The sequence below is a fragment of the Lithobates pipiens genome, unplaced genomic scaffold (assembly GCF_037356315.1).
Source record: "Lithobates pipiens isolate NorthernLeopardFrog02 unplaced genomic scaffold, aLitPip1_a1.2 Scaffold_10, whole genome shotgun sequence".
NCBI classification, from domain to species: Eukaryota; Metazoa; Chordata; class Amphibia; order Anura; family Ranidae; genus Lithobates; species Lithobates pipiens.
This window is the reverse complement of record NW_027507686.1, coordinates 108,693,389-108,715,980: the sequence shown is the minus strand read 5'-3', so window position 1 is coordinate 108,715,980 and position 22,592 is coordinate 108,693,389. Positions and strand designations below refer to the sequence as shown.

General features: G+C 51.4%; 1 non-coding gene and 15 pseudogenes across 1 annotated transcript; all 16 read right to left on the bottom strand.

Moving 5' to 3' along the window:
- Positions 1–400: 400 nt before the first annotated feature.
- LOC143952013 (5S ribosomal RNA) lies at positions 401–519 on the bottom strand (annotated as a pseudogene).
- A 107-nt stretch (positions 520–626) lies between these two features.
- LOC143946818 (5S ribosomal RNA) lies at positions 627–745 on the bottom strand (annotated as a pseudogene).
- Positions 746–853: 108 nt separating this feature from the next.
- Positions 854–973, bottom strand: LOC143952632 (5S ribosomal RNA; annotated as a pseudogene).
- Positions 974–7,296: 6,323 nt separating this feature from the next.
- On the bottom strand, positions 7,297–7,415 carry LOC143956747 (5S ribosomal RNA; annotated as a pseudogene).
- Positions 7,416–7,970: 555 nt separating this feature from the next.
- On the bottom strand, positions 7,971–8,089 carry LOC143942534 (5S ribosomal RNA; annotated as a pseudogene).
- A 109-nt stretch (positions 8,090–8,198) lies between these two features.
- LOC143948211 (5S ribosomal RNA) lies at positions 8,199–8,317 on the bottom strand (annotated as a pseudogene).
- A 282-nt stretch (positions 8,318–8,599) lies between these two features.
- LOC143945282 (5S ribosomal RNA) lies at positions 8,600–8,718 on the bottom strand (annotated as a pseudogene).
- A 107-nt stretch (positions 8,719–8,825) lies between these two features.
- On the bottom strand, positions 8,826–8,944 carry LOC143949117 (5S ribosomal RNA; annotated as a pseudogene).
- A 154-nt stretch (positions 8,945–9,098) lies between these two features.
- Positions 9,099–9,217, bottom strand: LOC143949128 (5S ribosomal RNA; annotated as a pseudogene).
- Positions 9,218–9,839: 622 nt separating this feature from the next.
- On the bottom strand, positions 9,840–9,958 carry LOC143944842 (5S ribosomal RNA; annotated as a pseudogene).
- Positions 9,959–10,067: 109 nt separating this feature from the next.
- Positions 10,068–10,186, bottom strand: LOC143942464 (5S ribosomal RNA). Its single transcript, XR_013264782.1, has one exon. It is a non-coding gene; the product is annotated as a 5S ribosomal RNA (ribosomal RNA).
- Positions 10,187–21,179: 10,993 nt separating this feature from the next.
- On the bottom strand, positions 21,180–21,298 carry LOC143954133 (5S ribosomal RNA; annotated as a pseudogene).
- Positions 21,299–21,555: 257 nt separating this feature from the next.
- LOC143948310 (5S ribosomal RNA) lies at positions 21,556–21,674 on the bottom strand (annotated as a pseudogene).
- A 107-nt stretch (positions 21,675–21,781) lies between these two features.
- Positions 21,782–21,900, bottom strand: LOC143943128 (5S ribosomal RNA; annotated as a pseudogene).
- A 108-nt stretch (positions 21,901–22,008) lies between these two features.
- Positions 22,009–22,127, bottom strand: LOC143948707 (5S ribosomal RNA; annotated as a pseudogene).
- A 102-nt stretch (positions 22,128–22,229) lies between these two features.
- LOC143951526 (5S ribosomal RNA) lies at positions 22,230–22,351 on the bottom strand (annotated as a pseudogene).
- Positions 22,352–22,592: the final 241 nt, after the last annotated feature.

The following is a 22,592-nucleotide window of genomic DNA, read 5'->3' as shown; positions in this document are numbered from 1 at the left end:
ATACACTAGCCTCAGCCTGAATGATATCGGGCACACTCAGGGTGATGTGGCCATTGGCGATATTGCTAGCCACTCTCAACACTCTTGACAAACGCCAAGATGGACACCTCGGCAAACAAGCAGAAAAATAAAACAGGTCATCAACGCCAACAACATATTAAAAAAAAGCCTACGGCATCTGATATTCCCAGGCGGTCTCCCATCCAGTTACTAACCAGGCCCGACATTGCTTAGCATCCAAGATCAGACGAGATCGGGCTCATTCAGGTGATGTGGCAGTATGGGATCTTGCTGGCCACTCTCAACCCTCTTGACAAACACCAATATGGGCACCTCAGTAAAAATGCAGAAAAATGAAAAATAAAACAGGTTGTAGACGCCAACAACATATTAAAAAAAAAGCCTACGGCAGCTGATATTCCCAGGCGGTCTCCCATCTAGGTACTAACCAGTCCCAACCCTTTTTAGCATCCGAGATCAGACGAGATCAGGCGCATTTAGGGTGATGTGACCATAGGCAATCTTTCTGGCCACTCTCAACCCTCTTGACGAACGCCAAGATGGTCACCTCAGCAAACAAGCAGAAAAATAAAACAGGACGTCGATGCCAACAACATATTAAAAAAAGCCTACGGCACCTGGTACTCCCAGGCGATCTTCCATCCAGGTACTAACCAGACCCGACCCTGCTTAGCATTCAAGATCAGAAGAGATGGGATGCATTCAGTGTGATGTGGCCATAGGCGATCTTGCTGGCCACTCTCAACCCTCTTGACAAACGCCAAGATGGTCACCTCAGCAAACAAGCAGAAAAATAAAACAGGACGTCGACGCCAACAACATATTAAAAGAAAGCCTGCGGCACCAGGTATTCCCAGGCGGTTTCCCATCCAGGTACTAATCAGGCGCGACCCTGCTCAGCATCTAGAGATCAGACGAGATCAGGCGCATTCATGGTGATGTGGCAATAGGCGATCTTGCTGGCCACTCTGAACGCTCTTGACAAATGCCAAGATGGTCACCTCAGCAAACAAGCAGAAAAATAAAACAGGTCATCGACGCCAACAACACATTAAAAAGGGGCGTGACTTTGCTATGGCGTGGTAAAGACGTGCTTCCAGGGAGCTCCGTGCTGGGACCGGGCTGACCACCGCATACAGCCGGCGAATCCACAGACCAGCTTATGTCAGCAGCAGACCCCGCTCCCGGGACACCGACCGCCCGCAGAAAGATTGATATCGTGGCATATTTCCTCCGCACTCCGGCCGCTTCACTACAGGCCGCAGCCGCCAACATGGCGCCGCCGCGCTCTTACGCGGCGTCCGCAGCTCAGGGTAAAAAGAATGGGACACAGCAGGCGCAGCTGCGGCAACGCTTCCCGGAGCTGAGCGCGGACTCGCCAATCCCCTCCCCGGACATCCCAAGCTCCGACGGACTGTGTGTGGTACCCCGCTCCTCTTCACAGGGGCAGCCCCCAGCGGAGGCCTGGAAAGAGCTCATGGCACTTCTCCGCACAAAGCAGGACATCGCTGAATCCACAGTCACAATAGTGAGTACCCTGTCTAGAGAGATTAATGACCTGAAGCAACACGTAGACTATGTTGATACAAGGGTGACTGCGGTGGAGACTGTCACAGGCTCTCTTGAAGCCAGGGTGCTTGCACTGGAGAACACTCAGCTGTCCCATACACGGCGCCTTGTCTCCCTGCAGCTATCCGTGGATGACAGGGAGAACCGAAGCCCAGACCCCAGAGGATCAGCAGAAGACGTCGTTGTTCCGGATCTTAGCCGGAACCCAGGGCCGACTTTGCCTCCCCCGAACCTTGACCCACCCCGGTTGGAGGACGCTACTCAGGATAGGTGAACTTTACATGCCTCTAGGGCAGGGGTCCTGTTTTCACATATGAGAATGGTTCCAGTTTTTGGGGGGGTGGGGACTCTTTTGGGTAATGTGTGTTCGGGCTATTTCTGGGGTTTGGGCTGATGGCTGGTGGCCTTGGGTACTCTGTCAGGCCCTTGCCTGAAGGGGTTGAGCGGAGACCTCTCGGATTATTATATGGGAAGGGTGCTCCCCTTTCTGTCCTCACTGGTGACATTTTGTGTGTTCAACTTGAACAGACGTGTGCAACAGGTTGCTTGGTCGCCTGTGGGAAGCGGGATCGGGGACCGCCCACTTGCCCGGGGACAAGCTGAGGACTGGATAAATAGCGGGTTGCTTTCTTTTTTTTTTCCTTTTTGGACTGACCCCCGTTCCCCCGGGAGCAGGGTATGGCAGACAGGAGTGGTAATGAGGAGAGATAGCGGGGTAGGGGTGGTCACGCGGGTAGGTGAGGGTGGTTATTCTCCATGAGCAGTTTTGGTTAATGTTGGTTTATGGTTTTATTTAATGTGTATTTGTTTAACTTGGTGGGTTGGCCTGGCCCGCACGCCTCCCAACTTCTTGACTGAGTCAGCCTTTCACGTTCCACTACTAGGTTGCGCGTGCACGTTAGTGTTTTAGTAAGGCGCTTGTGCTGTGGCACTTGCCTCTGCACTTCTTTGGTGCCAACCTCTCTCACTATTTTCTTTCTCTTTCCTTCTTCTTTACCTGCAATTTGTCTCCTCTCTCTCCCCTCTCTTCCCCTCCCCCCCTTTTTTTTTTTTTTGTCTTTTACCTACCTCCCCCCCACGTCCTTGACGCAACATCATGCCCGCAGCGACACATTCCACAGCGGGCGGACCCCCACAGGGGGTCAAATTCACCTCCTTAAATGTCCAGGGTCTCTCCACCCCCAAGAAGAGGTCCAGGCTCCTCTCCGATCTTAAAAAATGCAACACCCAGATTGCGTTCCTACAAGAGACATTCTTTAGGCAGCAGGCGGTCCCCAGGCTTGGTAACCGCGGCTTTCCCACAGTGTATCACGCTCCCTCCCCAATTGCTAAATCTAAAGGGGTCAGCATTTTAATAGCGAAGTCAGTCCCCTGGACCCTATTGGAGATGAGAGCAGATCCGCAGGGGCGTTACTTACTGGTCAAGGGTAGGCTCAGGAACACTATTATCACTATGTTGAACGTATACTTCCCAAACACGGGCCACTTAGATTTTATGAGAACTTTGACCCCAATACTCCTAGAAGTGGGCGAGGGGGTTCTTTTGATGGGGGGTGACTTCAATTATGCGCAGGAACCACTCCTGGATGTATCGAGAGGAGCATCCCACCTCACATACCCCTGGCTTAAGAATCTCAAGGCGGAACTGCATGGCCTGAACTTGGTCGATCCCTGGAGGGTCCTGAATCCAGAGGAGAAGGACTTTACGCACTTTTGCCCCGTTCACCATACTTACTCCAGGATCGACTTCTTTCAACTCCAACACAGGGACCTCCCCAGGGTGACTTCGGCTCAAATTGACCACATCTCCTTTTCTGACCATGCCCCAATCCACCTGACACTGACGTGGGACTTGGATGCCCGCTCCCCCCCATGTGGAGGCTTAATGAATCCCTCCTGCAGGACCCCGAGGTCCGAAAGGAGGTGGAGGAGGTGCTCAGACTTTACTTCAGGGACAATGTAGACCCAGCCCTCAGCCCCTCGTGTGTCTGGGAGGCCCATAAGTGCGTGGTGAGGGGGACGTTGATCCGAATTGGGTTGCAGCGGAAGCAAGAGAGGGACAGACAGATTGAATTCTTGGTGCGGGAGGTGCGCTCGCTTGAACTCCTTCACAAACGGTCCCTTGCAGCGTCTCACCTGGAGGCGCCAGGGGGAGGCTGCGGGACCTGCTATATCAGAAGATGGTTCATCGCCTTGCCTGGGCAAAGCGTTCGTTCTTTGAATTCTCAAATAAGCCTGGAGCGATGCTAGCGAGGGCCTTGTGGGGTCCGAGACAGCGCACCTTCATTCCATTTATCACCACTAGACAGGGCACCAAAGCCAACACATCGATAGAATTGGCACAGGAATTCCTTCATTACTACCATCAACTCTACAACCTTCAACCGGGGGCAAGCGTGGACATCATAGCGTCTAAGAAAGCGGCGGCGGGGGAATAGATCAGGGCTTCCGGTATGCCTACTTTGTCCGTGGAGGTCCGCGACGCTTTGGAAACGGACATTACAGCTGAGGAATTCCAGGTGGCCCTTGCCCAAATGGAACCATGGAAGGCACCGGGGCCTGATGGCTTCACCTTGACATACTACCGTACCTACACGGAACTACTGACACGGCACTTCCTTAAAGCATTTAATATGGTGAAGGCAGGGGGTGACCTACAAGCTGACTCACTGCAGGCGTTCATATCCCTAATACCCAAGGAGGGGAAAGACCTATCACAGTGCGGGAATTTCCGCCCCATTGCACTTTTAAATGTGGACCTGAAACTTTTTGCTAAGATCCTTTCGAACAGATTAGCTCCGCACATCCCTAGCTTGATACACCTTGATCAAGTAGGGTTTGTCCCTATGCGGGAGGCACGGGATAATAAGACCCGAGTTCTTAACCTGATTCATGATGCCCGTGGAGAGGGGAGGCCCTTCCTCCTTCTCTCCATGGACGCAGAAAAGGCCTTTGACAGGGTGGCCAGGCCTTTTTTACAGGCCACCCTGGCACATGTGGGCCTAGGCTCCAACATGCAGAGTTGGATCTCAGCGCTGTATTCTAAGTCTACGGCAGCGGTGCAGGTGAATGACTGGTGCTCGGACTACTTTGCGATCTCTAACGGGACGTGGCAGGGGTGCCCCCTGTCCCCTTTAATTTTTATCCTGACACTGGAACCTTTTATGTGTCATGTACGCAAAGACCTCAACATAACGGGTCTCCGGAAGTCCTCAGCTCACCACAAGCTCGCGGCCTATGCGTGCGATCTAATTTTTTTGGTCTCCAACCCCGTCGTCTCCCTCCCAAATATTCTAGAGGCGCTGCGAGTATATGGGACTCTCTCCAACTATAAGGTCAATTGCGCCAAGTCCACGGTTTTGAATGTCTCTGTCCCGGAGGCCGAGGCCCAGGGCCTTCGCTCGGCTTTCGCGTTCCATTGGGCAACCGACTCCATCAGATACCTGGGTATTAATCTCACCGCGGACCTGGCGCAGTCAGGCATGTACTGGCCATTGGGACTACTGGGAGTTTTCCGGTGGGCCGATGGCTCAGTGGGCCACTTTGAGTAACAGCCTGTCAAAGTAATGGCTCCAACAGGATCACAGGAGGCCCCGTAAAACTCTCCTGTTCCCCCCATGCTGTCCCCCTCTGTCCTCCACCCCCCCCACGCTGTCCCCCTCTGTCCTCCACCCCCACTGTGTCCTCCACCCCCACTGTGTCCTCCACCCACACTGTGTCCTTCACCCCCACTATGTCCCCCTGTGTCCTCCACCCCCCTGTGTCCTCCACCTCCCACTGTGTCCAACTGTGTCCTCCACCCCCCACAGTGTTCAACTGTGTCCTCCACCCCCCACCCCCACAGTGTCCCCCTGTGTCCTCCACCACCCACACTGTCCCTCTGTGTCCTCCACCCCACTCCCCAACAGCATATATATATATATATATATATATATATATATATGTGTTTATATATATATATATATATATATATACAGTATACTGTTCTTGTGCGTGTTCGCAAAATTAAATTGGCCCGGTCTGGATGAAGTAAAGGGCTAAATTTTTGTCCCAGTCCAGCCCTGGGCGCAGTTGTATCTACACAACTATGTCCCTCTGTTACAGAAACTAAAGTCACACCTAGAGGGGTGGCACTCCCTGTCATTGACCTGGTTTGGGCGATGCAACGCCTTTAAGATGACGGCACTGCCGAGAATTCTATATGTCTACCAAGCCTTACCGATCTACGTCCCCCCAAAATTTTTTATACAATTGAAGTCCCTCCTTAGGAATTTCATATGGGCGCGGAAACCACCTAGGACAAAGCTTCAGACCCTTACCAAACCCAAGGATCAGGGTGGTGTGGGACTGCCCGACATGCGTAGGTACTATAGGGCGACCCTACTGAGTTGTGGACTGGCATTGTAATGCATCGCACAAACAGTGGGTGGGGATGGAAATTGAGGACGCATCTCTCCCCTTATTGACATCCCCGTGGCTCCTGACGTCCTTACCAAAAGCCATGCGGGATCACCCGCTTATTGGGGCAACATTGTCCGTGACAAGGAGACTATTCCGCACCACCGATCTCTCGCCTCTTCCCTCCCCTATGACCCCGATCATCGGGAATCCGGAATTTCCCCCAGGGTTTACCAACGCCAGACTTCGTCGGCTGGTTGGATTGGGCAAGCACAGACTGGAGGAGGTGTGGCCTTCTGGGATAATTCCAAGTTTGCAGGCGGTGGGGGGGTTGGCGGAACTGCCACTTGATGTTTTCAGCGTTTACCAGCTTCGTCATTTCTTGGTGGCGGTTCGGCTGGCCCTCTACACACCGAGGACCTTGACCTCATTTGAGACCATCTGCCATAAGACTGAGCCTGTACGCCATACTCTTTCTCTACTGTATAATCTCTTGTTGTCCATGGACGTTGGGCCCCCCCATTGGTCAGTGGAAAAGGGACCTGGGACTACGCTTTACCCCCAACAGGTAGGGAAGATCCTAGCAACCCCAACCCCCTACCCCCTTATGGTATTCTAAAGTTAATTATGTTCTCCGGATGGAGGAACTGACCGCCACCCTGTACAATACTGAGGAAAAATTCTGTGAGAAGTGGAGACCTTGGAGGTACTTCACTGGCACTCAGACATACCTGCGCGAGGTTGCATCTGTGGCCAACCAGGCGCCCGCCTGATGCCTATGTTGGGGTGTTAATCTGGGAAGTTGGACACGGGCCCTCTGCCATCTTCCATGGATGGAACTGGAGTCCCCCTGTGGGGTCCCTTTTGATGCCCACTCCTATCCCTATCTCTCCCCCCCTTTTTTTTTCCCCTTTCCTTTTCCGTTTCTCTGTATCTATCTCCTTTTTCTTGGCCCCCCGGGCCACGGCCATGTGGGCCCGCGGTGCTGGCACGGACCTGCATGGACCGAATAGCTATGGAACAGCTGATCTATAATGCTACTCTCTGGGGGGCGTCACAAGGATACTGGAGACCCCCTGGTGGCTGACTCACTTGCTAAGGGTGGCTCAGTACGTCCATGCAGATTAGCGCTTGTGTACATTGTAGAGGTGTCTAAACATTTTCAACATACGATTTCATATCTTTTACTGCTTGTACATTGAAGTGTATGACCGAGCCAAATTGTGTTTTCAGAATGTATTGTTTACTCTGTACAACTCGCACTAACACTCAATAAACGAATAAAAAAAAAAAAACACATTAAAAAAAATCCTACGGCACCTGATATTCCCAGGCGGTCTCCCATCCAGGAACTAACCAGGCCCAACCCTGCTTAGCATCCGAGATCAGATGAAATTCGGCGCATTCAGGGTGATGTGGCCATAGACGATCTTGCTGGCCACTCTCAACCCTCTTGACAAACTCCAAGATGGTCACCTCGGCAAACAAGCAGAAAAATAAAACAGGTCGTCGACGCCAACAACATATTAAAAGAAAAGCCTGCAGTACCAGGTTTTTCCAGGCGGTCTGCCATCCAGGTACTAAATAGGCCCAACCCTGCTCAGCATCCGAGATCAGACGAGATCGGGCGCATTCAGGGTGATGTGGCAACTCGGCAATCTTGCTGGCCACTCTTAACCCTATTGACAAACGCCAAGATGGTCACCTCAGCAAACAAGCAGAAAAAAGAAAAACAGGTCGTCGACGCGAACAACATATTAAAAAAAAGCTGGTATTCCCAGGCGGTCTCCCATCCAGGAACTAACCAGGCCCAGCCCTGCTTGGCATCCGAGATCAGACTAAATTGGGCGCATTCAGGGTGATGTGGCCGTAGGCAATCCTGCTGGCCATTCTCAACCCTCTTGACAAACGCCAAGATGGTCAACTCGGCAAACAAGTGGAAAAATAAAAAAGGTCGTCGACGCCAACAACATATTAAAAAAAGCCTACGGCACCTGGTACTCCCAGGCGGACTTCCATCCAGGTACTAACCAGACCCGACCCTGCTTAGCATTTGAGATCAGATGAGATTGGGCGCATTCAAGGTGATGTGGCCATAGGCGATGTTGCTGGCCACTCTCAACCCTCTTGATAAATGCCAAGATGGTCACCTCGGCAAACAAGCAGAAAAATAAAACAGGTCGTCGACGCCAAAAACATATAAAAAAAACTGCCTACAGTACCTGGTATTCCCAGGCGGTCTCCCATCCAGGTGCTAACCAGGCCCGACCCTGCTTAGCATCTGAGATCAGATGAGCTCAGGCTCATTCAGGGTGATGTGGCCGTAGGCGTTCTTGCTAGCCACTCTCAACCCTCTTGACAAAGGCCAAAATGGTCACCTCGGCAAACAAGCAGAAAATAAAACAGGTCATCGACGCCAACAATATATTAAAAAAAAGCCTACGGCACCAGGTTTTTCCAGGCGGTCGGAGATCGGGCTAATTCAGGGTGATCTGGCCATAGGCAATCTTGCTGGCCACTCTCAACCCTCTTGACAAACGTCAAGATGGTCACCTCGGCAAACAAGCAGAAAATAAAACAGGTAATCGACGCCATCAATATATAAAAAAAAAGCCTGCGGCACCAGGTTTTTCCAGGCGGTTTTCCATTCAGGTACTTACCAGGCCCGACCCTGCTAAGCATCCGAGATCAGATGAGATCGGGCGCATTCAGGGTGATGTGGCCTTAGTCGAACTTGCTGGCCACTCTGAACCTTCTTGACAAATGCCAAGATGGTCACCTCGGCAAACAAGCAGAAAAATAAAACAGGTCATCGACGCCAACAACATATTAAAAAAAGCCTACGGCACATGGTATTCCCAGGCAGTCTCCCATCCAGGTACTAACCAGGCCCGACCCTGCTAAGCTTCCGAGATCAGACGAGATCGGGCTCATTTAGGGTGATGTGGCTGAGGGTGATGTGGCTGAGGGTGATGTGGCTGAGGGTGATGTGGCTGTAGGCGATCTTGCTGGCCACTCCCAACCCTCTTGACAAACACCAAGATGGTCACCTCAGCAAACAAGCAGAAAAACAAAACAGGTCGTAGACCCCAACAACATATTTTAAAAAAAGCCTACGGCACCTGATATTCCCAGGCGGTCTCCCATCCAGGTACTAACCAGCCCTGACCCTGCTTAGCATCTGAGATCCGATGAGATCGGGCGCATTCAGGGTGACGCGGCCTTCGGCAATATTTCCAGGTTTTTCCAGGCGGTTTGCCACCCAGATACTAACCAGGCCTGACCCTGCTTAGCATCCGAGATCAGGCGCATTCAGGGTTATGTGGTCGTAGGCGATCTTGCTGGCTACTCTTTACCCTCTTGACAAAAACGCCAAGATGGTCACGTCGGCAAACAAGCAGAAAAATAAAACAGGTCGTCGATGTCAACAACATCTTAAAAAAAAGCCAGGTACTAACCAGGCCCGACCCTGCTTAGCATCTGAGATCAGACAAGATCGGGCTCATTCAGGGTGATGTGGCCATAGGTGAACTTGCTGGCCACTCTCAACCCTCTTGACAAATGGCAAGATGGTCACCTCAGCAAACAAGCAGAAAAATAAAACAGGTCGTCGACGCCAACAACATGTTGAAAAAAAGCCTGCAGCACCAGGTATTACCAGGCGGTTTCCTATCCAGGTACTAACCAGGCACCACCCTGCTCAGTATCCGAGATCAGGCGCATTCAGGGTGATGTGGCCGTAGGCGATCTTGGTGGCCACTCTCAACCCTTTTGACAAATGCCAAGATGGTCAACTCGGCAAACAACAGAAAAACAAAACAGGTCGTTGACGCCAACAACATGTTAAAAAAAGCCTACGGCACCTGAAACTGCCAGGCAGTCTTCCATCCAGATACTAACCAGACCCGACCCTACTTAGCATTCAAGATCAGATGAGATTGGGCGCATTCAGGGTGATGTGGCCGTAGGTGATCTTGCTGGCCATTCTCAACCTTCTAGACAAATGCCAAGATGGTCACCTCGGCAAACAAGCAGAAAAATAAAACAGGTTGTCGACGCCCACAACATATTAAAAAAAAAGCCTACAGCACCTGATATTCCCAGGCGGTCTCCCATCCAGGTACTAACCAGGCCCAACCCTGCTTAGCATCCGAGATCAGATGAGATTGGGCGCTTTCAGGGTGATGTGGCTGTAGGCAATCTTACGGCCACTCTCAACCTTCTTGACAAACGCCAAGATGGTCAGCTCGACAAGCAAGCAGAAAAATAAAACAGGTCGTCAACGCCAACAACATATAAAAAAAAGCCTACAGCACCTGGTATTCCCAGGCGGTGTCCCATCCAGGTACTAGCCAGGCGCGACCCTGCTTAGCATCCGAGATCAGGCGCAGAGGCGGCTCTCTAATTAGGCAAATAATGTGGTTGCCTAAGGCCCCGCGCTCCCAGGGGCCTCGCGACCGCCTAATTTGCCTGATGTACGTGTGGAAGAATGGGAGGGAATGTCCCCGGTCAGTGTCCCCAAGCTGGGAGGGTTAGCGGGCCGGGATAGTAAAGCGTCACCATCTTTACTGTATACAGCGCTGCTGCAGACGAATTGTAAATAAGGCGGAGCTGTCGGCCACTGCTGAACCCGCCAGGATGTAGGGGCGGGTTCAGGCGGGCCTCGGGAAAATGGGGCTTGCTCTGCATCGCTGCCGTGACATCCGTCAGCCGCCGCAGCACTGTGTTAAATCTGCAGCAGAGCGGTGCGAGTAGGGATGAGCTTCGTGTTCGAGTCGAACATACGTTCGACTCGAACATCGGCTGTTCGTCCGTTCGGCGAAATCGTTTGGCGCTCACGGCCCACAATGCACTGTGATGGCGCAGTGCATTGCTGGCTCATGATTGGCCAAGCATGAACTGTGACCCCGCATGCTTTGCCAATCGCAGCGGCAGCAGCGAGGAGAGCCATGATTGGCCACAGGCAGGATGCCTGTGGCCAATCATAGCTCAGGTTGTGTACTGCACGCCCCACACTATATAAGGCCGCCAGCGCGGCGGCCTTGTGTAGTGTGTTGGCGTCTGAAGCAGTGGGTGTTCTGTGTACCTTCAACACAGTACACACCGATCGTTTTCGGCCGATTTTCGATCTTGCTATTGTGTAGTGGTTGTTGTCTGCGTGCCCTGACCGCAGTATACACCGCTATATTCACCCCACCTATATAGCTAGTGATCTATCTTTTATAATAGAGCTTGCAGTCAGTAGTGTTAGGAGCTAGTGCGTGCTGTCTGCGTGCTCTGTACCCAGTACATACCGCTATATCCACCTACATAGCTGTTCTCTATTTGAGCCCACTTGCCATCTGCAGGAGTTATTGGAAGTTGTGTGTGCCTCCAGCACAGCACAGTATACATCTGTATATACCCCTTTATCTCTGGTGTTCTATAATAAAGGCATCTGCAGGAGTTAGTGGGTGTTCTGTGTACCTTCAACACAGTACACACCGATCGTTTTCGGACGATTTTCGATCTTGCTGTTGTGTAGTGGTTGTTGTCTGCGTGCCCTGACCGCAGTATACACCACTATATTCACCTCACCTATATAGCTAGTGATCTATCTTTTATAATAGAGCTTGCAGTCAGTAGTGTTAGGAGCTAGTGCGTGCTGTCTGTGTGCTCTGTACCCAGTACATACCGCTATATCCACCTACATAGCTCTTCTCTATTTGAGACCACTTGCCATCTGCAGGAGTTATTGGAAGTTGTGTGTGCCTCCAGCACAGCACAGTATACATCTATATATACCCCTTTATCTCTGGTGTTCTATAATAAAGGCATCTGCAGGAGTTAGTGGGTGTTGTGTGCCTCTAGCACAATATACATTACCCAACTGCTTTTTTACCCAACTCCCTTCAGGCCATTACCATGTCTGGAAGGCCAGCAAGGAGAGGCAGACAGGCGCGAGCCGATAAAAGAGGGCAAGCAGGCTCTGTGTCTAGAGACAACAGTGCTGGTCGTGGACGCGGTGCATTGTCATCAGCACGTGGCCATGGGACACGCTTGTCCTTCTTTTCGGCAGCTGGACATGTTGAGCCGCAACATGCCAATGACTTGGTAGAGTGGATGACCAAGCCCTCTTCATCCTCCTCATCCTCTCTCACCCAGTCTCAGGGTACTAGCAAAGCAGCTGCCAACGCATCGTCTTCCCTCCTCTAAATGTCATCATCAGTGACTCCTTCCCTAGACCCACCACATCCTCCTGAGGAGTCTCCTGAACTCTTTGAGCACAGTGTTGGGTACATGCTCCAGGAGGATGCCCAGTGTTTTGTGGGCTCTGATGATGACACTCAGCTAGAGGAAGGCAGTAGCGTGAGCGCAGAGAGAGGGGATGCTCAAGAAGGACAGCAATCTGGCAGTCATGTTCCACAAGCTGCAGCATACTGCCAGGTTTGCTACAGCGATGAAGAGGGAGGGGATGATGAGGGCACTGACTCCACGTGGGTGCCTGGAAGGAGAGAGGAGGAGGAGGAGGCACATGTCCAACGAGGCAGGATGCCCTCCGGGGGCCAGCTTAGGGGCAGCACACAGACTGAATCACACCGCAGAGCTCCGCCTGTGCAGGGCACTGCCTCTGCGCGTTATTCTAAAAGTTCTTTGGTGTGGGCCTTTTTTGAGACGAGTGCATCAGATCGCACCGCTGCTATTTGCAACATATGTCTCAAGAGTATCTCGCGTGGCCAAAACATCAGCCGCTTGGGCACCACATGCTTGACCAGACATATGTTGACCTGCCATGCAGCTCGTTGGCAAGCGCACCTCAAAGACCCACACCAAAGAACAAAGCGGACCTCTCCCTGCTCCTCATCAGCTGGCATCTCCAACCCCACTAGACCTTCAGGCCTCTCTGAAACCTGCTCTGAGAGGAATGAAGGTGTAGAATTAGGTGTGTCACAGCCAAGTGCTTCCGGGAACTCTGCTAGCGGTACACCCACGTCCGATTATAGCAGGCAAATGTCCCTGCCCCAGCTGCTGGACCGGCGAAAGAAGTTCACTCCCAGCCATCCACATGCCCAGCGGTTGAATGCTAGCTTGGCTAAATTGCTAGCACTTCAACTGCTGCCTTTTCAGTTGGTAGACTCGGCCCCCTTCCGTGAGTTTGTACAATGTGCGGTTCCTCAGTGGCAGGTCCCCAAACGCCACTTTTTCTCACGGAAGGCGATTCCGGCTCTCTACCGGCATGTGGAAGGCAATGTCCTTGCCTCGCTGGACAGGGCGGTCAGCGGTAAGGTGCATATTACCGATGACTCATGGTCCAGCAGGCATGGACAGGGACGTTACCTGTCTTTCACGGACCATTGGGTCACTCTTCTGGCAGCTGGGAAGGATGCAGGAAGGTTGGAGGTTGTTCCGCCACCACGCCTCCAAAATGCTACTATTGGTTGTGACACACCTCTCTCCTCCACCCCCTCCTCTTCTTCTTCCTCCATGGCCTCTTCCAGTGCTCTGTCCTCAGAACCAGCGGTGCTTCGTAGGCGTTCCAGGGGCTACGCAAGTACGCAGGCAAAACAATGTCATGCCGTGCTTGCGCTGGTTTGTTTGGGGGACAGGAGCCACACTGGGGCGGATGTTTTGTCAGCTCTGCAGGGGCAGGCCGAGAGGTGGTTGACGCCACGCCAGCTTAAGCCAGGAATGGTGGTTTGTGACAATGGCACCAACCTCCTCTCCGCCCTCCGACAGGGACAACTGACCCATGTGCCCTGTGTAGCTCACGTCCTTAACCTGGTGGTGCAGCGGTTCTTGGGCAGGTACCCCGGCTTACAGGATGTCCTGAAGCAGGCCAGGAAAGTCTGTGTGCATTTCCGCCGATCATTTAATGCCTGTGCTCGGCTGGCTGAGCTCCAAAAGGAGTTGAACCTGCCCAAGAACCGCCTTATATGTGACATGCCCACCAGGTGGAACTCAACGTTGGCCATGCTGCAGCGGCTGCACACGCAGCAGAGGGCCATCAATGAGTACCTGTGCAACTACGGCACCAGGACAGGGTCAGGGGAGCTCGGTTTTTTCTCACCACGCCAGTGGGGCATGATCAGGGATGCATGCACTGTCCTGTCACCGTTTGAGGAGGCCACAAGGATGATGAGCAGTGACAGTGCATGCATCAGTGACACTGTACCTCTTGTCCACCTCATGGAGCATACGCTGCGTGGAATAATGGACAGGGCACTTGAGGCAGAACAGAGGCAGGAAGAGGAGGACTTCCTTGCCTCTCAAGGCCCCCTTTATCCAGACAGTGTTCCTGCTGTGCCACCCATCACACAGGAAGAGGATGAGGAGGAGGAAGAGGAGGAGGAGGATGATTGTGTCAGCATGGAGGTGGAGGCTGGCACTCAGCATCAGCAGCAGCAGCAGTCTTGTAGGGATGATTTACAGTCCCAAGAAACACGTGGACTTGTACGTGGCTGGGAGGAGGTAGCTGCGGATCATGTTGTCCTTAGTGACCCAGAGGACTCCTGACCGAATGCCTCAGCTAACCTACGCTGCATGGCCTCCCTGATCCTGCAAAGCCTGCGGAAGGATCCTCGTATTCTTCGGATCAAGGAGAGGGACCATTACTAGCTGGCCACCCTCCTTGATCCACGGAACAAGGGTAAGGTTGCCGACCTTATCTTGCCATCGCAGAGGGAGCAGAGGATGAGACATCTCCGGGAGGCCTTGCAGAAAGGTCTGTGCAACGCGTTCCCAGAGACTGAGAGGTTACAAACTCCTGGTCCCGGACAACGTGTTGCTGAGGCATCGGTCAGAAGGAGCGGTGGAGAAGGTGGCCGTCTGACTGATGCTTTCAGACAATTTTTTAGTCCGCAGCCCCAAGGTATGATCGGTTCCAACACCCATCGCCAGCGTCTGATTTACATGGTGCAGGAATACCTAGGGGCAAGGTCAGACTTGGACACCTTTCCCACCGAAAATCCTCTGGATTACTGGGTCTTGAGGATGGATCACTGGCCAGAGCTTGCTCAGTATGCAATTGAGCTACTGGCCTGTCCTGCATCCAGCGTTCTTTTGAAACGCACCTTCAGTGCTGCTGGTGGCTTTGTTACCGATCACAGGGTGCGCCTGTCCACCGAATCAGTTGATCGACTGACCTTCATCAAGATGAATCAGTCTTGGATCACCCACAGCTACCAAGCACCTGAAGCTGATGTAACAGAATAATTTTTTTTGAAATATCACATCCCTTCAAGACTGCCTATGCTGATGCTGAGTGACTGTCCTGTTATGTTGATTGTCTATCCTCTTCCTCCTCCGCTGATATGTTGGAAGAACATTTCTGGTTCTGGTTGATGCCATCAGCACAATTTTTCTGCCCCTGTTTAACAGGGGAGTTTAAGTACAATTTTTGATGCAATGCTTTGCAGCAGGGCTAATTCCTGCAATCAAACAAGAGTATATGGGAGAGGTTGCAGTGTGGTGGCACCAGCACCAGTGCCTAAGGCCCAATTTTTCTGCCCCTGTTTAACAGGGGCGTTTAATTAGAATTTTTGATGCAATGCTTTGCAGCAGGGCTAATTCCTGCAATAAAACTAGAGTATATGGAAGAGGTTGCAGTGTGGTGGCACCAGCACCAGTGCCTAAGGCCCAATTTTTCTGCCCCTGTTTAACAGGGGCGTTTAAGTACAATTTTTGATGCAATGCTTTGCAGCAGGGCTAATTCCTGCAATAAAACTAGAGTATATGGAAGAGGTTGCAGTGTGGTGGCACCAGCACCAGTGCCTAAGGCCCAATTTTTCTGCCCCTGTTTAACAGGGGCGTTTAATTACAATTTTTGATGCAATGCTTTGCAGCAGGGCTAATTCCTGCAATAAAACTAGAGTATATGGAAGAGGTTGCAGTGTGGTGGCACCAGCACCAGTGCCTAAGGCCCAATTTTTATGCCCCTGTTTAACAGGGGCGTTTAATTAAAATTTTTGATGCAATGCTTTGCAGCAGGGCTAATTCCTGCAATAAAACTAGAGTATATGGCAGAGGTTGCAGTGTGGTGGCACCAGCACCAGTGCCTAAGGCCCAATTTTTCTGCCCCTGTTTAACAGGGGCGTTTAAGTACAATTTTTGATGTAATGCTTTGCAGCAGGGCTAATTCCTGCAATAAAACTAGCGTATATGGAAGAGGTTGCAGTGTGGTGGCACCAGCAGCAGTGCCTAAGGCCAAATTTTTCTGCCCCTGTTTAACAGGGACATGTAATTACAATTCTTGATATAATATTTCACAGGAGGGCCCCTTCCTGTGCCCACCCAGAGTAACGGTGAGGACTTATAGTGTTGTGGCACCAGCACCACAACCACCAAAGGTCAATTTTTCTACCACTGTTCAACAATGGCATGTAATTACAATTCTTGATATAATCGTTCACAGCAGGGCGCTCCAGCGCCCACCAAGAGTCACTTTGAGGGCTTACAATGTTGTGGCAAAACCAACACCTTGTTCCGCCATTTCTGCAGAGCATATAGGGCAGGCCCCTACTTTCAAACATCCAATTTACAAACATCTCCTACTTGCAAACGGAAGGAGACAACAGCAAGTGAGATGAAAAAAGATGGACGACAAAACAAATTATACAGGGGTGATAACCCTTCCCTATGTTTTCCAAAAAGCTTAAAAATAGTTTTTTTGACTGGAGCTACACTTTAAAAATGTACCAGTTGAAAATTACAAACAGATTCAACTTAACACAACAAACCTACACAGTCCCTGTCTTGTTTGCACCGCCTGTATACTGCTGTTCTGAGTATATAGGGCCTGGGGGCCACACGCATTTCCTTTTTTTAATATGGGTACAGGGTTCCCCTTAATATGCGTACAAGACCCAAATAGGCTGGTAATGGGCAGGGAGGGCTACCCATGCCATTTTCTCAATGATTTTCAACCATATTGCAGGAACCAGATATAACATTAAAACCGCAAGCAGTTTTAAATGGTGTTATGTCCGTTTAATGTAATTTTGTGCAGGGACTGTTCTAAACACGGGAAACACGTGGCACTTCACAGGCATACTACAGACACCCCCCAGGCACCATATTTAAAGGAATATTTCACTTTTTTTTTTTCACTTTAATCATCATTAAAATCAGTGCTCCCGCCAAAACCGCCATTTTTAAAAACATTTTAGGCATTGACCCATGTCCCCTGGGGCAGGAGCCAGGTCCCCAAACCCTTTTTAGGACAGTATCTTGCATATTAGCCGTTAAAATTAGCACTTTTAATTTCGAACGTTCGAGTCCCATAGACTTCAATGGGGTTCTAAAGTTCGTTCAAATTTGGGGTCCGTTCGAAAGTTCTGGTGCGAACCGAACCGGGGGGTGTTCGGCTCATCCCTAGGTGCGAGTATGCTATGTCCAACTAACGCATTCACTTCCCTGTCAGGCGGAGTAATGTCCGCCCGACAGGAGCTTCCTAGTCCCGCCCGGCGTGATATCATTCACAGGCCGGGAGGCGGGATGAAAAGGCAGAGGAGAGTGCTGCTGCACAGACCTGCGAGGAGCCAGTGAAGCCCCCTGCAACAGTGCAAGTAAGTTTGCAGATGGTATTTATAATATGCAGCATGGAGGGGGTTAATGCATTACTATGCATTAGTGACCAGTGGCAGTTAACCCCTGTGTGCTGCATTAGTGGCAACCGTATCAGTGTTAATTAATCCCTATATGGTGCAGCATTAAAGGGGTTAATTAACTGCCACTAGTCACTAATGCATTAGTGGTGTATTTAATACTACCCCCCACCATACACTACGCACCCCTCTCATCTACATACTACCCCCACCATACACTATGCACCCCTCTCATGTCATACTACCCCACACCATACACTCACACCCCTCTCATGTCATACTACCCCCCACCATACACTCCAAACCCCTCTCATGTCATACTACACCCCCACCATACACTATGCACCCCTCTCATGTCATATTACCCCCTACCATACACTCCGCACCCCTCTCATGTCATCCTACCCCACACCATACACTCTACACCCCTCTCATGTCATACTACCCCCCACCATACACTCCGCACCCCTCTCATGTCATACTACCCCCCACCATACACTCCGCACCCCTCTCATGTCATACTACCCCCCACCATACACTCCGCACCCCTCTCATGTCATACTACCCCACACCATACACTCCACACCCCTCTCATGTCATACTACCCCCCACCATACACTCCGCACCCCTCTCATGTCATACTACCCCCCACCATACACTCCACACCCCTCTCATGTCATACTACCCCCCCACCATACACTACGCACTCCTCTCATGTCATACTATCCACCATACACTTCCGCACACCTCTCATGTCATACTACCCCCCACCATACACTCCACACCCCTCTCATGTCATACTACCCACCATACACTCCGCACCCCTCTCATGTCATACTACCCCCCACCATACACTCCGCACCCCTCTCATGTTATACTACCCACCATACACTCCACACCCCTCTCATGTCATACTACCCACCATACACTCCGCACCCCTCTCATGTCATACTACCCCCCACCATACACTCCGCACCCCTCTCATGTCACACTACCCCCACCATACACTCCGCACCCCTCTCATTTCATACTACCCAGCATATACTCCGCACCCCTCTCATGTCATACCACCCCCCACCATACACTCCACACCCCTCTCATGTCATACTGCCCCCCACCATACACTCCGCACCCCTCTCATGTCATACTACCCCCCACCATACACTCCGCACCCCTCTCATGTCATACTACCCACCATACACTCCACACCCCTCTCATGTCATACTACCCACCATACACTCCGCACCCCTCTCATGTCATACTACCCCCCACCATACACTCCGCACCCCTCTCATGTCACACTACCCCCACCATACACTCCGCACCCCTCTCATTTCATACTACCCAGCATATACTCCGCACCCCTCTCATGTCATACTACCCCCCACCATACACTCCACACCCCTCTCATGTCATACTGCCCCCCACCATACACTCCGCACCCCTCTCATGTCATACTACCCCCCACCATACACTCCGCACCCCTCTCATGTCATACTACCCCACACCATACACTCCACACCCCTCTCATGTCATACTACCCCCCACCATACACTCCGCACCCCTCTCATGTCATACTACCCCCCACCATACACTCCACACCCCTCTCATGTCATACTACCCCCCCACCATACACTACGCACTCCTCTCATGTCATACTATCCACCATACACTTCCGCACACCTCTCATGTCATACTACCCCCCACCATACTCTCCACACCCCTCTCATGTCATACTATCCACCATACACTCAGCACCCCTCTCATGTCATACTACCCACCATACACTCCACACCCCTCTCATGTCATACTACCCACCATACACTCCGCACCCCTCTCATGTAATACTACCCCCCACCATACACTCCGCACCCCTCTCATGTTATACTACCCACCATACACTCCACACCCCTCTCATGTCATACTACCCACCATACACTCCGCACCCCTCTCATGTCATACTACCCCCCACCATACACTCCGCACCCCTCTCATGTCACACTACCCCCACCATACACTCCGCACCCCTCTCATTTCATACTACCCAGCATATACTCCGCACCCCTCTCATGTTATACTACCCCCCACCATACACTCCACACCCCTCTCATGTCATACTGCCCCCCACCATACACTCCGCACCCCTCTCATGTCATACTACCCCCCACCATACACTCCGCACCCCTCTCATGTCATACTACCCACCATACACTCCACACCCCTCTCATGTCATACTACCCACCATACACTCCGCACCCCTCTCATGTCATACTACCCCCCACCATACACTCCGCACCCCTCTCATGTCACACTACCCCCACCATACACTCCGCACCCCTCTCATTTCATACTACCCAGCATATACTCCGCACCCCTCTCATGTCATACTACCCCCCACCATACACTCCACACCCCTCTCATGTCATACTGCCCCCCACCATACACTCCGCACCCCTCTCATGTCATACTACCCCCCACCATACACTCCGCACCCCTCTCATGTCATACTACCCCCCACCATACACTCCGCACCCCTCTCATGTCATACTACCCCCCACGATACACTCCGCACCCCTCTCATGTCATTCTACCCCCCACCATACACTCCGCACCCCTCTCATGTCATACTACCCCCCACTACCCCCCACTCATGTACATACTACCTACCATACCCTCAGCACCCCTCTCATGTACATACTACTTCCACCATACAATCCGCACCCCTCTCATGTACATATTACCCACTGTCATACCCTCCACTTTCCTCTCCTACTCCAATTTACCACCATTGTACAGTAGGGGCCCCTACTAGGGAGATGGTGACCTGTAGCATACAGAAAAAACAGTGAGCGTGGATTAATTATGCTACCTATTGGGCATGGCTTTTTAGTTTGATTCAAAATTTTAGTCTGATTTTTTTTTATATTCTTCACAGTTATATTTTTTATTATTTTTACAATCTTTTTATTTATTTATTTTTACGTTTTTTGGTGAGAGTTTTTGGTATCTTTGGTGAGATATCAGGGTTCTAAACGGACCCCTGAAGTCTCACTTTTGAGACAGAGAAAGGAAATGAGGAAACACGTTCCCCAGTTCCTTTCTCTATAGCGTCAGCTGCACTGTAGATGAATGAACAGGAGACAGAGGCTCCTGTTAATTCATAAACTAAAGCATAGTATTCCATGAATGAACAAAGTGAGTGATCAGTTCCAACCATGCACTGTGTTCTTTTAGGAAGGGAAGGGCTGGTAAATGTAATTTACCAGGTCCTTTTCCCAGCCTCCATCCTGAACCCCCCCCCCCCCCCCACAGCAGTCAGCTGGAGAGCAGAGGAGGGAAGTCGGCAAGGCTGTGGGGGGGCACACCGTTATTTTTTTATCGCTTGAATTATTTTTCCCATTATGGGCGTGAGTGGGGCATCATGTCTAAGTTTTGCCTAAGGCCTCACAAAGCCTAGAGCCGCCTCTGATCAGGCGCATTCAGGGTTATGTGGTCGTAGGAAATCTTGGTGGCTACTCTTTACCCTCTTGACAAACGCCAAGATGGTCCCCTCGGCAAACAAGCCGAAAAATAAAACAGGTCATCGACGCCAACAATATATTAAAAAAAAGCCCGCAGCACCAGGTATTCCCAGGCGGTTTCCCATCCAGGTACTAACCAGGCCCGACCCTGGTCAGCATCCGAGATCAGACGAGATCGGGTGCATTCAGGGTGATGTGGGCGTAGGCGATCTTGGTGTCCTACAACATATTTTAAAAAAGCCTACAGCATCTGGTATTCCCAGGCGGTCTCCCATTCAGGAACCAACCAGGCCCAAACCTGCTTAGCATCCAAGATCAGATTAAATTGGGCGCATTCAGGGTGATGTGGGCGTAGGGTATCTTGCTGGCTACTCTCAACCCTCTTGACAAACGCCAAGATGGTCAACTCGGCAAACAAGCGGAAAAATAAAACAGGTCGTCGACACCAACAACATATTAAAAAAAGCCTACGGCAACTGGTACTCCCAGGCGGTCTTCCATCCAGGAACTAACCAGACCCGACCCGGCTTGGCATCCGAGATCAGACGAGATGGGGCACATTCAGGGTGATGTGGCCATAGGCAATCTTGCTGGCCACTCTCAACCCTCTTGACAAATGCCAACATGGTCACCTCGGAAAACAAGCAGAAAAATAACACAGGTCGTCAACGCCAACAACATATAAAAAACTGCCTATGGCACCTGGTATTCCCAGGCGGTCTGCCATCCAGGTACTAACCAGGCCCGGCCCTTCTTAGCATCCGAGATCAGACGAGATTGGGCGCATTCAGGGTGATGTGGCTGTAGGTGATCTTGCTGGCCACTCTCAACCCTCTTGACAAATGCCAAGATGGTCACCTCGGCAAACAAGCAGAAAAATAAAACAGGTCGTTGACGCCAACAACATATTTAAAAAAAGCCTACGGCACCTGACATTCCCAGGCGGTCTCCCTTTCAGGTACTAACCAGGCACAACCCAGCTTAGCATTCAAGCTCAGACGAGATCGGGCTAATTCAGGGTGATGTGGCTGTAGGCGATCTTGACACTCTCAACCCTCTTGATAAACGCCAATATGGTCACCTCGGCAAACAAGCAGAAAAATAAAACCGGTCGTCGACACCAACAACATATTAAAAAAGCCTGCGGCACCAGGTATTCCCAGGCTGTTTCCCATCCAGGTACTACTAACCAGGCCCGACCCTGCTCAGCACCTGAGATCAAACGAGATCGGGCGCATTCAGGGTGATGTGGCCGTAGGCGATCTTCGTGTCCACTCTCAACCCTCTTGACAAACGCCAAGAGGGTCAACTCGGCAAACAACAGAAAAATAAAACAGGTCATCGACGCCAACAACATATTAAAAAAAGCCTATGGCACCTGGTACTCCCAGGCAGTCTTCCATCCAGGTACTAACCAGACCTGACCCTGCATAGCATCCGAGATCAGACGAGAGGGGGCGCATTCAGGGTGATTCAGGCCGTAGGCGATCTTGTGGGCCAC